Below are 16353 nucleotides of genomic sequence, written 5' to 3'. Positions count from 1 at the left end.
GGGGGGGGGGGGAAGCAACAAAGCTTAGGGACAGTGGCCATGCCTTGAGTTCAAGCCCCAAGACAGGCTCCAACAACCAAAATGAAAACACATAACAATAAAAGCAATCAGAAAAACAAACAACCCACAACAACAAAAGCATTATAAGAAAGACATCAAAAGGTTACCTATCATTATTGATGAAGCTGTATTTAAAACAAAGGCTTCAAGAGGCCGGGCAGGTAGCTCAGTGGTAGAGTGCTCGCCTCACATGCATGAAGCCCTGGGTTCGACTCCTCAGTACCATAGACATAGAAAAAAGCCAGAAATGGTGCTGTGGCTCAAGTGGTAGAGTGCTAGCCTTGAGCAAAAGAATCAGGGACAGCGTCCAGGCCCTGAGTTCAAGACCCAGGACTGGCAAAGAAGGAAGAAGGAAGGAAGGAAGGAAGGAAGGAAGGAAGGAAGGAAGGAAGGAAGGGTGAAAGTGAATGAATTAACACATTCAGTTTCCCTAAAGCTATTAATCTCTTCATACAAATAATCCCAGAATTATACATAGATGGGAAAAAACTTAGGTTTCCTGAACTGAATCTTTATAATGTAACAGTGAATCCAAATAGTCGTAATAACTATGTTATGCAGGGGTTGTGAATGTGGCTTAGTGGTAGAGTGCTTGTCTGGCATGCATGAAGCCCTGGGTTCGATTCCTCAGTACCACATACACAGAAAACATCAGAAGGGGCACTGTGGCTCAAGCGGTAGAGTTGCTAACCTTGAGCCAAAGAAGCTCAGGGACAGGGCCCCGGCCCTGAGTTCAAGGCCCAGGACTGGCAAAACAATGAAAAATTATGCAACATCCAAGACTGTGTTTGTAGGATCCAAGTTGTATGAATTAAGTGATATCAGCGTGCAACATGATGCTTTGAAAAGAGAATTTGAACACGCATGCCCAAGGGTGTGTCAATGATTTTGAGGGTCACTTTTACACTGAAGGTCACACTGGAAAAAGCCAAGGTCAGGAATGCACAGCGATGTGGTTCTATCTTTACACTGGCTGCCTGAGAATCTCCCGCATGTTCAGGCTCAATCATCTCTCTTCAGCCTTCATTTCCCTCTCTCCATGCACCTACCCCACTTCCTTCCCACCACCCCGCCCCTGAGCAGCTCAAGTTCCCTGGTGCTCATTTTATTACACTTATGCCCCTGGAATCCTTCCCTGGCCTTACCATACTTTCGTTAATGTGTGTGTGTGTGTGTGTATGTGTGTGTATGTTTATAGATGCAAGGAGCCTAGGCATGTTTACATATACATTTATAAAGTAGATCTGAGTTCTACATCTTTAAAAAAAATATCTCTCTTGTCTCTCCAGGCAAATCGTAAGGGTTTTTTGTTTTGTTTTGTGTTCACGAGGCTGTATGGTTCTTCTTAGGAAAAATAAAATAGAATTCCCATGGATGGTACTTTGAAATTCATTTCTTAGTTGCCATTAAATTCTCTGCTTTAAAACCATAATAATAATAATAATAGATTTAGAATACTTACCTCCCCAATTGGACATGGCTTAGTTTTCTGACAATAGAATGAAGACAGAAGTGTGAGCAGACAGAGGTGAGGTTTAAATGTAAGAAGTCTTCACTGAAGGCCCATGACTTGGATCACAGAGTAAGAATTTCTGGCCAAGTCACAATAGTAAGAAAACTTGGCGACCCCTCTGTACAGTATGTTCAAAAATAAAATTAAATTAAATTTTAAAAAAAAAGAAAAGAAAACTTGGTGGAGCTTTATTAGTACACAAGCAGGCAAGCAGACAGACAGACAAAGAAAAGTAGACAAACACACAGAAGGGCAGGGGCACACTCAGATTGCGCGTGCTCTTCCAGGGAGATACACACACACACACACACACACACACACACACACACACACACACAGCTCCTTGGGCTGTTCCGGGTATTTATAGGGTAAAGCTGGGGGTCTGGCTTCATAGTTGGGTAAAGGCTGGTGCTTTGTCTTGGCTCTCATCACACCTGGTGCTTCTTTCTGAGTTTCCCAGCGAGGATACATCCTGCCATAAAACAGCTCCTTAACCTTGACACAGGGAAGGCCCTGCTGTCTGCATTTGGGGACAGGAGGTGGCTTAAGTTTGGGGGGGGGAAGCATGTTTCTCAGGAAGGCAGACAGCAAGTCAGACAAGTATTCATTCTCGGGGTGCGGGATGTACCCTGTTCTCTCCCTTTGAAGCCAAGATGGTGCGCCTGCGTGCCCTGTTTTTGGAGTTGCCTTCCCCAGGCCTCAGTTTCCCCAAGTTCTCCTGTCTCCTGCTCCCCTAAATGACTTTGTTCCCTTCATCGTAAGGGCAGTGTGTCCGAAAGAGTAGCTCCTTTCTTTGCTGTGAGCTGACCGTCCCTCATTTTTCCCACCCCCTCGCTTATACCACTTCAGAAGGACCCCCCCAAACACACCAGAGCCTCAAACACACACACACACAAGCTGGCTAGGGAAGGAGAGCTGGCAACCTCTTCTAAGGTAACCATGTTTGGACTAGGTGGCGGTGAGTGGGGGTGGGGAGAAGGGATGGGCTGCACCCCAGTTCCAACCTGGCCGGTTAAGGCTACTTTTGATAATTCTCCGCCAGTACCCCCAGGCCGGGAACATCAAAAGGACACATCAAAGCTGGCCTTCACAGGAAGACAGCCCTGCTAACCGGGGGATGCTTTCTTCTTTGAATTCCACAACAAATAGAAGTCTTCAGGCCTTCCCCCAAGGAGGAGAGAATAATCTTTTATAAAAAAAAAAAAAGAAAAAGAAAGAAAGAAAAGAAAATTTCTAGGCTACCTACCCAGAGGGAGGAGAGACAGACACATTGGAGTTGCAGGTAGAAGATCAAATCTACTCTTCCTCCCCCCCCATCTTTCCATCCCACCTCCTCATTGTATATTTCTGTACTCACCACAAAAAGAAAAGTTTTGGGCTTTTTTTCCTGGATATGCGTAGTTTCAAATGCAAATAACAAAAGCTGAAGCAAAAAAAAAAAAAGAAAAAAATAGGAACGAAGGAGAGAATATATATTGTCTCACTGACAGGCTAGACAGGCCATTAATGAAACTCTGGCTTACCAAAACTCAGCAGCCTGCTGACTTCGTGCAATTGAATTAAAACTATCATAATACAAGGACTTGCCCTTGTCTATGTGTTTATTTAATTTTCTGTCCAACTGACTCTCAAATAAATTGGAAACAGCTGCCTTTTTTTTCTTTCCCTCTCTCTCTCTCTCTTTGGATTCGGTAGCTCCGTGGTCCCCTTGTGAAATTATCCTGCCCAAGAACCTTAACAATAGGTCATTATGTAGCAATTACTTTATTGATTTATGGAAGTTTTTTTCAGCTCCACGAGAAACAGGCACATTCACAGAGGGGGAAAAAAAGACCACTTTTGTGCTTTTTTTTTTAGTGATGGAGGAACACATGACAAGGCAATTTGGGCTGGTATAATATGGCTCAAAGGGGGCTTTGCATACAGAGCAACGTAGGAGAACGAGGGCTTGTTTGGGGTTTGCTTGAAGTAAAATAGAACGAGGGAGAGTCTATAAAGTTTCCAGGATGATGGCGTTCATCGTGGGATGAAGTAACTAAGCAAACAGATGACTCAAAGCCACTCGCGGTGGGTTAGGGAATAGGAGGGATTCCAGTGGTCGAATAGAAATTGCTAGAAACAAATGAACAGTTGTTCAAACTCCCATGATGAAGGATCTTTCTAAGCTGGGGCATCAGATTCTTCTGTTGTTGTTGTTGTTTTTAATATCGTGGCATGAAAATGCACTTTCTTTCTCAGACTTTACATGAGACTAAACGTCTTCTCTACATTGATTGGTAGAATCCTACCATGTTTTTCGGATTAGACACATATTTAAGTGCGTCCCCTCTCCTAAAGAGCTGACTTTTTCCCTCACTCTTCCTCTGGCTTGGGGAACAGGGATGTAGAGATTTTTTTAAAAATAAAACTGGAAAATAAAATAAAAGCCATGTACTGCCCTTTCTGGTCTTTGGCTTCCTAATTGGAAACGAAGTTCTTTCAGATTTGTCTTCCTGGCTTTCCCTGGAACCCCCATCCTCAGAATTCAACCCCCCAATCAGTGAAGATTACAGGGGTGAGCCATGGGCTCCTGGCCAAATCTTTGTTCTCTTCTGATAATCATGCCAATAGGATTGAGATGCTGAGGAGAAGGTATCTAGTTCATGCTAAAACTGAGGAGTGTAGCATTGGATAAACACGCAGAGTGAGTCCTACCTCAAGAGATGATGCTAAAGAAAACTATGATGCTAACTTCTCTGCGTTTATGATGCAGCTCTACCCCTGAATGATCATTTTTGTTTGTTATTGTGCCCGTCCTGGGGCTTGAACTTGGGACCTGGGCGCTGTCCCTGAGCTATTGTGCTCAAGGTTAATGCTCTACCACTTGAGCCACACCTCTACTTCCAGCTCTTTTTTGATGGTTCATTGGAGATAAGAGTCTCAAGGACTTTCCTGCTGCCTGGGCTGGCTTTGAACCAGGATCCTCGGATCTCAGACTTCTGAGTAGCTAGGATGACAGGCCCAGCTAGTTAGCAGCTTTCAAACAAGAGTCAGTAGAGTGGATAAACTTGATCCACGTACATGATTTGCATCGATGGAAATGTCTTGCTGAACCCTGTTTGTCTAATTCATACCGCTTGAGCCACAGCACCACTTCCGGCTTTTTTCTGTTTATGTGGTGCTGAGGAATCGAACCCAGGGCCTCATGCATGCAAGGCAAGCGCTCTGCCACTGAGCCACCTGCCCAGCCTTCAAATCTCTTTTGAGAGAAGGAAGTTGAGAGTCAAGTCCTACAGAAACATCTGGGTATGGTACGATGAAAGGTAACAGGTGGAATCTGGAACAGAAAGAACAGTGACAAGACTCTGGTCCTGGTGAGGGGGGAATGTATTTTGTAAGGTGGAATTGATGCCTGTGGATTGTGTCCACGAGATGCTTCATTATTGAGACTGGACATGACTTAGCAGATAAGAGGCGTCCACAAGACTTTCCTGTTGGGGAAGATGTGTGATTAAAGCCATAGCCAAGGAAGAGTCCTTGGCAGGTAATGCTGGCAAATCGAGGCGGGAATAGCAGCACTAGAAACAGACAACAGAAGCCAGATAGTTCTAAGGTTGTGAAGGAATCGACCGGTCAAACTCCCGCGGAGGATAATGACTATGGAAATGGAGGACGAGGCTCACATCCAAGAAACTCAGCAAACATAAAGAATGAATAGTTATGAGAACTATTTGATAGGGTAGGCCAAATAAGAGGGGGGGAGAGAGAGAGAGAGACAGAGAGAGAGAGACAGAGAGAGAGAGCGCGCAATAAGGGAAGTAGTAAAAGAATTAATTGGCCAGCTGAGTCGTTGGGAAAGGAACACAGAAAGCATAGAGGAAGTTGATTTCCCCACATCCAAGGCCTTTGTGTTCCCGTGGTTGGGCAGCCAAATGAAAACATCTAGTTAGTAACTAGAGACAGAAAGCTCATGCAAGTTGACTATTTTGAGAACCGCATTTAGATTCCGTAAACACTTTTCAAATATTCATCAAATACCTCTATGATCCGTGCCCTGTGCTTAATGCCCAGAATAAAGACAGAAGAAGGAAAGGGGGTGGGGGGAAATCACTGCACTCCAAATATTTAGCCTGGTGCAAAATGGTGAAATGTTATGTCGTCTCTTAGAGCTCCTTGTACTCAGAACTATAAAAGATATATGATCCACAATAGAAGCCAAGAGAAGGTGCTGGAAGGTTTTGAGATTTTACATGAGATTGGGGTTAGCATTCAAATTACTGCCTAGAGCTCAGAATTCCTTCTTTTTTTTTTCTTTTTTCTTTTTAACCGGTCATGGGACTTGAACTCTGGGCCTGGGCACTGTCCCTATGCTCTTCAGCTCAAGGCTGGTGCCCTACCACTTGAGCCACAGCGCCACATCTGGTTTTCTGGTGGTTCATTGGAGATCAGAGTCTCACAAACTTTCCTACCTAGGCCTGGCTTTGAACCATGATCCTCAGATCTCAGCCTCCTGAGCAACTAAGATTACAGGTGTGAACCACCAATGCGCAGCTAATGTGTTCTTAGATCACAAACCATTTATGAAAAGATTTTTAAATTCCATACTTAATAAGGAATGCATACCCAAATGGAAAAATACACTTCTATGGGTAGAAAGTAGACAAATCATCTCATATTACCATCTTTAAAGCAGTTGTTCAAAGGGATCTCAAATCAATGTGGCAGTTTAGAGGACAAGGCACCCTGATCCATGTTACCCCTTCCATCCTTCTCCATCTCTTCCACCCATCCCCTCAACTTTCAATTATTACATTAAGTATATGACTGCATTTACCCGCCATTATTCTCTCTATTACTCTCCCCATCCCCTCGATTTCCCCTCAACACTGATAAACCACGTTCCTGTTATACATTGTTGTTAGGTTACGTTAGTCGTTCAGAGGACTTACACCATTGGAATCCATTTTGCATCTATCATATTTTACTCGGTTTGGACAAGCCATCGTTTTTGGTGCCAGTAATGTGGCTTGAACTCAAGGCTAGAGCTCTACCACTTGAACCATGACTCTATTCTAGCATTTTGGTGCTTGATTAAAAAAATAAGAGTCTCAGGACTTTTTTGCAGAGTTCAGCCTTCTAAAGTAGCTAGGATTATGGATATAAACCATGGGTCCTGGCACAAATCATTTTTTAAATGAAGAATGACTTGCATAGATACTTCAAAAAGCAAAATAGTTGATACGAATACAGTCAGCATTAGAAAATAATGCATCCTCAACTAAATTTAGATGTCACTCAATTCTTGTAGAATGATTAAAAGAAAGACTTGACTATATCAGACATTGGTATAGCTCTCACACTCTGTGGCTGAGAGACTAAATTGGTGTGTCCACTTGAAAAAGCTTTTTGGCAGTATCTACTAAAGCTACGTCTGTTCATTCCCTGTGACTCAAAAATTCCAGTCTTAAGTATATTCTTAACTGGAATTATTGCTTGTTTCACCAGAAGCAAAAGTGTTCATAATAGCACTATTCATACATAAGAGCAGGAAATTGGAGACAGCATTCAGACTCATTAGTAATAAAACTGATGAAATAGCATACAGTAAAGGAATAAAATAAGCTATTGGTAAAAAAAAAATTTAGAAGTCAATGGATTTCAAAGACCAACTTTTGAGGGGGAAAATAAGAGAAAATGAGGACATACTGATTCATTTCCATTTATAGGAAGTTCAAAAATTAGCCAGTGGTCTTTTCAACAAATTGAACTAAGAACAATTGAACGTCCATATATAAGAATTCACTCAGATTCAAACTTTATACTATATTTTAAAAAAAACAATGAGGAAGCCAGAGACATAACTCCTCTGAACTTTTAAATTATTATTTATGGGCTGGGTGCCGGTGGCTCACACCTGTAATCCAAGCAGGGGGCTGAGATCTGAGAATTGTGGTTCAAAGCCAGCCCAGGCAGGAAAGTCCCCATTAGACTCTCATCTCCAACTAATCACCAAAACAATGTTGGAAGTGGAGCTGTGGTTCAAGTGGTAGATTGCTAGCCTTGAGCACAAAGGCTCATGGACACACACACACACATACACACACACACACACACAAGAGGGGGAAAAATTGGTCAGATACTTTCATAAAGAAGATGAATTGCATGTAAGTACATGAAAAGATGTTAACTTTATTAGTCCTTAGGAAAAAAAGACAAGAAAGAGACGTTACTTTTCACCTATCAGAGTGGCTATAATTTAAAGCGCTGATGATACCAAGGGTTGACAAGAAATGTGAAGGAAGAGGTTTCCCGGACTGCGGAAAGAAATGGAAAGTATGGTACAGCCACTTGGCAGAGTACAGCAGTTTGGCAGAGACTTTCAAATGCTACAATAGACCTGTCAAAGGATAAACCCATTCTTTTCCTAAATAATTTACCCATAAGCAGGGAAAGCATCTATCATGCTGACAGAAACTTCATTTGTTATAGCCAAAAACTAGGTTTCAAAAAATCAACACTGAAGAACATTTTGTTATCTTTCTTTTCTCACTGCTTTTTTGATTTAATTTAATTTTGTCAGTCCTAGGGCTTGAACTCGGGGCCTGGGCACTGTCCCTGAGCTCTTTTATTCAAGGCTAGTACTCTACCACTTTGAGTCACAGCACCATTTCTGGTGTTCATTGGAGATAAGAATGTCATGGACTTTCCTGCCACGGCTGGTTTTGAACACGATCCTCAGATCTCAGCCTCCTGAGTAGCTAGGATGACAGGTGTGAGCCACCAGCGCCCTGCTTTCTTGTATGAGCCTCTTCTACTTCTACTCTATCTAATCCTGCAGGGTTGAACAATGAGATAGGGTTTCCATCTTGGCTTTATCCTGAAGCACAGATTCTTTCTCTTCCCATCCTCCTTTCTCCCCAATCCCTCTCCCTCTCCCCTCCTTCCCTTACTCTCTACCCCATTCCCTCCCTCTCCCCTAAGATGATTTTGGCCTTTATCTTCTGTGTTCATGCAATAGCACTTAAAGAAGGTGATGGCCCCTTCTACAGTTCCAGCCATGTTCTTAGAGGATGTCTATACTGAGTCAGTGTGAGCCTCTACCTACCAGCCACTAACATTATATGGAACAATGGAGTGAAGAGAAGAAAGGAAGGGTTAGGGATAGGACCAAATACAGGGAATAAGACACCGCTGAAGAGCTGGGGATGAAGTGAGAATACTTGACTCTAAGCCACCAGACTTGTCTCAAGAGGCTGGAGTCATCTAATAGCGCTCAGAAGGAGAGATCACAAACTATTACATTAACACCAGACAGGAAGTGAAAACATTCAATAAAACCATGAAAGAAACTTGTGAATTTTGGAAAGACTTATAGAGCACAGGGTTTTTGTTTAAGTATGGGCAAATCATTAGTAGGGAAGAGTGTTTGAGAAATTAGATGAGAGAAAGATGATACCTAGATGATAATGAAGATAGATAGTAGATACGTGCATGGATAGATTATAGATGGATGGATAGAAAGATGATAAATCAGTGGATAGATAGGTAGATAGATGGTGGACAGATAGATGGATGAATGCATGGATAGATAGGTAGATGATAGATAAATAAATGGTGGATGGGCAGATAAATGGATGGCTAGATAGATAGATAGAGAAAAAGATAGAGAAAGAGATAGATAGAGAAAGAGATGAGACCTAGAAGATGATAAAGATAGATAGCAGATACATGCGCATACAGATAGAAAGATGATAGGTAAATCAGTGAATAGATAGGTAGATAAATGGTGGATGGATAGATGGATGAATGGATGGACAGATGGATAGATAGGTAGATGATAAACAGATGGTGGATGGATGGATAAATGGATAGCTTGATAGATGATGAATAGATTGATTGATAGATGAGTGGAGAGGTAGATGGATGGATGGATAGATGGAGGGATAGATAGACTGATAGATAGGTAGATAGAAAGATAGATAGATAGACAGACAGACGGATAGATATATAGATACATATATAAGATGGATAGATTTTAGATGGACAAACAGATGATAAATAGATGCCACATTGCCTTGAGAAAGATATGTCAAGACACAACACGAAGCACCAGTACGGTGTTCATTTGTTCATCCTTGACTCTAGGGAGTCTAGCATGACGAGTCTAGGATCTATGAGTTTTTGTCAGTTATGGGGCTTGAACTCGGAGTCTGGGCACTGTCCCCGAGTTGCTTTTTGCTCAAGGCTAGCGCTCTATCAATGGAGCCACAGCTCCACTTCCAGGTTTCTGGTGGTTCACAATGGAGATCAGAGTCTCACAGGGACTTTTCTGCCCAGGCTGGCTTCAAACCACAATCCTCAGATCTCATCCTTCTCAGTAGCTAGGATTTCAGGTGTGAGTAGCTAGCACCTGGCTTTATTTTTTTATTCATTGAATTATTTGGCGCTGAGGGTGGAGGGATGGAACCCAGGGTCTCATTCCTTTCACTGGACAAGCATTCTCTACCATGGGCCTGTATGTCTCTCTTTTTATATTTGAGGCAAGATAAAGATATTGACTCATCAAGAATTGCATCCCAGAAGAGAAGAGAAGAGAAGAGAAGAGAAGAGAAGAGAAGAACAAGATGAGAATACCTCATTCACTCGTTACATGTCTAAATAGGAATTGTGGTTTTCCTGCTTTAGCAAATACACACCAGATCATTGGGGATTCCTCAGTTGAGTGTGAGAAATTTGCGCTCTCCACCTTTATATGCTGCTCCTCTGTCCAGTAAAGAAAGAGCGAGGAAAAAATGATCATCCATTAGAACCCTAAAAGAAACAGAAAGGTTCCTTCCTGTGCAGGAAGTCGCACTTTATCATAACCTAAGAATCTTCATCCCTCGGGTGGGCTAGCTCTTCTGAATGCTCCACCATTCCATCACAGGACGTAACCCTGGGAAATCACGCCAACCCAAACCATGCAGCTGAAGGTTTGCTGTAAACACTTAGAATGAGGCAGCTCGATCCTCCACGTTTGCTCACCAGCTGCCACTGTTGTAAGCGACAACCCACACCCAGCTCCCAATCCGCAGGGATTTGCGACACCATGTGCACTCAAACCGCACTATTCTCAATTGCTGCTCTGTTGTGGAAAAACAAAAACCTCAACCAGCAGAATTATCCGTTCCCACCCTGATTTAATGGTTTCTTACAATGACACAGCCCTCTATTAAGTTAAATCCCCTACTCAACGTTTACTAGCTAATAAAAATTTTTTAAAAATAAAGAAGTAATGTTTCTCCCTATGGAGAAAAGGACTAATGGGAGCCTATGTTAGAAACAGCTCATCCTTGACTCTAGAAAGTTCTATTACAACTTGGTCCTTCCAATCTGGCCTATCCCCAACTTGGCTGCATTTCATTCAGCTAATAAGTTGTTCTAATGTTTGGTTTATGTGGTGGCAGCTCAGAGAGACTCTAAAATGCCTTTGTGTCTTGTCAAACATCGGTCTACTATTTATTTTTTTCCATCTCTACATTAAACATCCTTCAGGCGACTCAAAACGTTTGTTTTGTGTTGTGTCCCCATTGCCGGTGCTTGAACTCAGGGACTGGGTGCTGTCCCTGAGCTTTTCTGCTCAAGGCGAGCACTCTACCAGTTGAGCCACAGCTCCACTTCCACTTTTTTTTTTCCCAGTAGTTAATTGGAGATAGGAGTCTCACAGATTTTTTTTTTCCTTCCTAGGCTGGCTTCAAATCACGATCCTCAGATCTCAGCCTCCTGAGTAGCTAGGATTTCAGGCTGCAGCTCAAAACTCTTAAAGAGTCGATCTTGAATCTAATACTAACCACCAGTCTGCTAACCAAAATCTGAAACTATTCTTACGCCATGGAAATCAACTGATCAATGTTGTTCTTGAAGTCAGAACTCTTATTTCATCCTTTCTGTCTATTTGTCTCTAGGATTTAACATCACAATTTTCTTGCCAGTCTCAACACACACACACACACACACACACACTGCTTGAGCTCCTGAATTCAACCTCATATGTCCGCAGGTGTTGCTTCTCATTCCTTTTGCACCTGTTGTATGGACCTCTTATCTAGGCAATCCTGTGGTTCAAGCTATCTATTCTTCATAATAAAATGTCTCTTCTTTGGCCATTCAGGCTATAGTAATGCATACACATTACTGTACTGTAGTGCTGTAGTAATGCGTGTATATCCCATTTTCATGATCCACTCATCTGTTGTAGAGCATAAGAGTTGTTTCTATAGCTTGGCTGTGGTGAATAGCGCAGCAATGAACATGGATGCATAGGTGTCTTTACTGTATCCTGACCTGTCATTGGTTGGATAAAGGCCCTTGAGAGATATCACTGGATCATAGCATATATCTGTTTCTCTCTTTGTCTTTCTTTCTTTTTCTGAGCACTCTCCAAACTGCCTCCCATAGTGTCTGCACTAGATCATGGAAGGTCTTTGGGTCATTTGCATGCATGCCCGGGGCATTATGGGACCCTGAATTCTTTTCTTTTCTCTTTGCACTGTGCTGGGTGGTGTTGCTCAGCCCTAAGCTCCTGCCATGTTCTCAGATACCATGGGGTGTTAGAGCTTCTCCATCCTCCAAAACAACGAGCCCTCCAAATAACCCCTTTTCTCATTCTAAGTTGCTGATCTCAGGTATCGGAGTGATTAAAAAGCATGAATCCAGGCCCAGTCACCACAATAACATTATCACCACAGTAAGTTTATCTCCAAAACGTATCCAAGTTGGTCTTTCTTCAGCACTGCCTTGCCCATCAAAAAGTCACCACCCTCTGTCCACTTGGGTGACTGCCTCTTTGATGATGCTCCTCTCGAGTCCACACCACCTTCTGTGGATTTTATCTTCCAAGTGCGTGGAAAGGGCGTCCACATTGCTTGCTCCTGTTTCAAACTCAGAGATCGCTTTTCCAGCTCAGGCTTCTGAAAAAGTCCACCATCCAGTCTCCCTGCAAACACCCAGGGCCTCTAGCTTCACTCCCTTTCCACACTGAAGAATCTGCTCAATGCTTTGCCCGTATTGAAGGGAAGTCATTTGTCTTGTATTAACGAGCTGAGTCTGGATTAGAAGGATCCTTTTCGAAAGGTGCTGCCAGTTCTGCCTGGCAAACCACAGAAATTCAATATGCCCTGTTCGATCGCATGACTAAATAAATCTTTCAGAGCAAATACAACTCCCCTGTTTGTTGTTAAAGAAACAGATTCTCAGAGTGGTTGAGTTCCATACCACAACCACTCCCACTAATAAATTGTAAAGTCAGGACATGGAATGAGGACTCCAATTCTAAAGGCTGAGTCCTTTCCATTTGCTCTACCATTGCTAGTTCATTCTCACAAGCAGATGCCCTGGAGTTTGTTACAATTGTTTGTAAATGTGTGTGTGTGTGTGTGTGTGTGTGTGTGTGTGTGTGTTAGCTGAGGGCAGAGAAAGGGGTAAACATCACAAGAACGTAAGTGATTAGAACTAAAGACGGTTTTCAGCACTTGCACAGCATACAAATCCAATGTTTTATTGTGATTTGATCAGCAACCCCATTCATCCATCCATCCATCTATCCAACAATCCACCTGCCTGTCCATCTATTAACCCATCTAAATCTATCACCTAGCAATCTATCTTCAATCTATCATCCAACCATCAATCCATAGCTACCATCTAATTATCTTTCATCAATCTATCTGTATCATATCTATCAGCTCTGTTTGTCCACTCATCCATATCTATCTATCATCTGTTCATCTATCCATCCATCTATCCATCCACCTAGCCATTATTCTTATCTAGTCAGCTGTCATCCATCTACCTATCCATCATCTATGTATCACTCATTTATCCATCCATCTCTCCTTGTCATCCATCTGTCAAACATGTACCTCAAAAGAGCAGATGCTTCAGCGTGGAGAGTGACTGAAGAAGTGGGCCAGGCGATTGAACCCCGATAATCCCCAGATTCACTTTGTTGTCGTGATTCAATAAGATACTACATCCAAGCCTCCTACCAAGTCCTCAGCTGATAATAAGACCCAATCGATGATACCTGTTCATAATGTTTAGGCAAAAGAAAAGAAGTCTCTCCAGGTATTTGAGGCTGAGGCTGCTTTTGAGGAATCTTTGCAAGACATTTTTTCGTTTGTTTCGATGTTGTCGCCTGGATCCTGGGGTGACCCCTCTGTTTTTGTCTGGTGGGAAAAGTATTCATTCGAAGGAGCTCAATGATTGCCATAACCTCTCTTGGGAGACCAGGCAATGAGTACAACCCTAAATCTCCCAGTCCAGTCTAACTGTTCCATTAGCTATCCAAGGTAGCCAGGGAAAAAAAATGTAATGATGACAGGTTCATCCCATTCGCCCCGCAAATGGTCTTTTGGGAAATGGCATCGTCGCTTCCTGAATGCGATGGGTTTCCCCAGCTGAGCTTCCTGGCATGAGGAGTTTAAAGATGTATTTAAGGCGGATGGCCCCTGAGCTTTTATACCTCCCATCTGGGTTTTTAACCCCATAGAGTATTTGGTAAATGGGAAATTGTCAACACTTCTCCGTCTGTCTTGTGGGACTTTGTCCAAACTCACGCTACGCCTATCACTTCTCATTAAACCAATGGAATCAGCACTAGACCTTTATAAAACTGTGCATTCTACGTTAAACAGATGTGGCTTCTCTACTCTAGCTTGAAGCTAGTCTCAAAATGCAAATCTCAAGAAGAAAGTGAGCGCAGTGGATCAATCCCAACACAGGGACGGCGGGCACAGCTTTAATTTCTGCAAACCAAATCCAAGACAGAAAGTTATTTCTATGAAATAACTTTTTTTTTCCTACACAGCCTCTTGGACTTGAACTCAGGGCCTGGGCGCTGTCCCAGAGCTTCTTTTGCTCAAGGCTAGCACTTTACCACTTGAGCCACAGCTCCACTTCCAGCTTTGTGGTAGTTTATTGTCAATAAGAGTCTCACAGACTTTCCTCCCAGGACTGGCTTCAAACTTCAATCTTCAGATCGCACCTCCTGAGTAGCTAGGATGACAGACATGAGACACTGGCACCCAGCCAAAGTAATTGTTATGTAACAGCCAGGCAGAGATGTCTCACGCTGCTGTCCTAGCTACTCAGGAGGCTGAGCTCTAAGGATCATGGTTAGAAGCCAATTAAGACACATACATAAAAGACTCTTTTATCTCCAATGAACCAGCAAAAGGCTAGAAATGGAGCTCAAGGGGTAGAGCACCAGACTTGAGTGAAAAAGCCCAGGGACAGCGCCCAGGCCTTGAGTTGAAGACCTGGTACTGACACACATACGCATGTACACACACACACACACACACACACACACACACAAAGATATTAATTTCTTACTGATGCAATATAATATATGATGTATGATATAATATGTTACATGTGTGTATATTATATATCACATATTACATACATTTTATATAATGCATATTATATATTTGTTATATATTATATATACATATAATGCATGTATATGTCTTTATGTATAAATTATAATAATTTATAGAAAAGTATGATTTTATATACGTAATTTTTATGATTTTATTTTAACCCACAAAATGATGATTATGTATTCTTCAACCCCTTTCTTTTTTCTTTTTTCTGGCTGGTCATGGGGCTTGAACTCTGGGCCTGGGCACTGTCCCTCAGCTCTTCAGCTCAAGGCGAGTGCTCTACCACTTGAGCCACAGTGCCACTTCTGGTTTTCTAGTGGTTTATTGGAGATAAGAGTCTCACGGACTTTCCTGCCCAGGCTGGCTTTAACTGGGATCCTCAGATCTCAGCCTCCTGAGTAGCTAGGAATACAGGCGTGAGCCACTGGTGCCTGGCTAATCCCTTTCTTTTAAAGAGTCCCTTTGGATGCAAACTATCAAGACTATAATGAAGAATTTGGCTGAAATGAAGTGCCACATTACCAAGTATTCTCTATAAAATTGGAAGGGTTGGTGGGGGGAGGAGGGGAAGGAATGCCTGTTTTATTATTGGCTTTAAATCCATGGGACAATGCCTCCCCCTTTCCTACTTCAATCTGGTGATCATTAATCTCGTTTGCTTACTGTTTTTCACTTAGATCATTAGATAGGTCATTTATGTACTTAATGAACACCAGGCACTTATTTGAGCCAACGTGTAAATAAAACAACTTTGTCAACCCAGAATTGTTCTGTAACTCTCTAATAAACAAGCTATGCAAATTCTTATGTTTTTTAGCAAAAAAAAAAAAGACAGAAAAGGATAGAAGACAGCCTAATAGAGACATGTAATAAACACAGATTGGTCTCAAGGTAAAAGGATTTGTAAGATCAGCTAATGTGTCTACTTTTTATTTTGTTTGCAATCATATTTTGATGAAGATTTGCCACTGTGAAAATCATACAGGTGTGTGTGTGTGTGTGTGTGTGTGTGTGTGTGTGTGTGTGTGTGTGTGTGTTTTAAATTTTCTTTCTTGTTCAAAACTCTTGGTGAAGCCAGGTGCCAGGGGCTCAGATCTATAATCTTAGATATTCAGGAGGCTGAGATTTTGAGGATTCTGGTTAGAAAAATCTGTGAAACTCTTATCTCTGAATAACCATTTTTTTAAAAAGGCAGAAATAGAGGTATAGGTCAAGTGGTAAAACAAGTTAAACAAGGCCGGGAGGAGAGGGAAAAACTACGAGAGAGCGAGGGAAAGGATGACATTGTCCACAAAAAAAAATGCTCTCTTTATCTGACATAGATAACTGACACTCTCTATGTATCACCTTTATAATAACAAGAAAAATTTTTAA

Source organism: Dipodomys ordii, unplaced genomic scaffold (assembly GCF_000151885.1).
Source record: "Dipodomys ordii isolate 6190 unplaced genomic scaffold, Dord_2.0 Scaffold81, whole genome shotgun sequence".
NCBI lineage: Eukaryota > Metazoa > Chordata > Mammalia > Rodentia > Heteromyidae > Dipodomys > Dipodomys ordii.
This window is presented reverse-complemented; position numbering follows the sequence as displayed.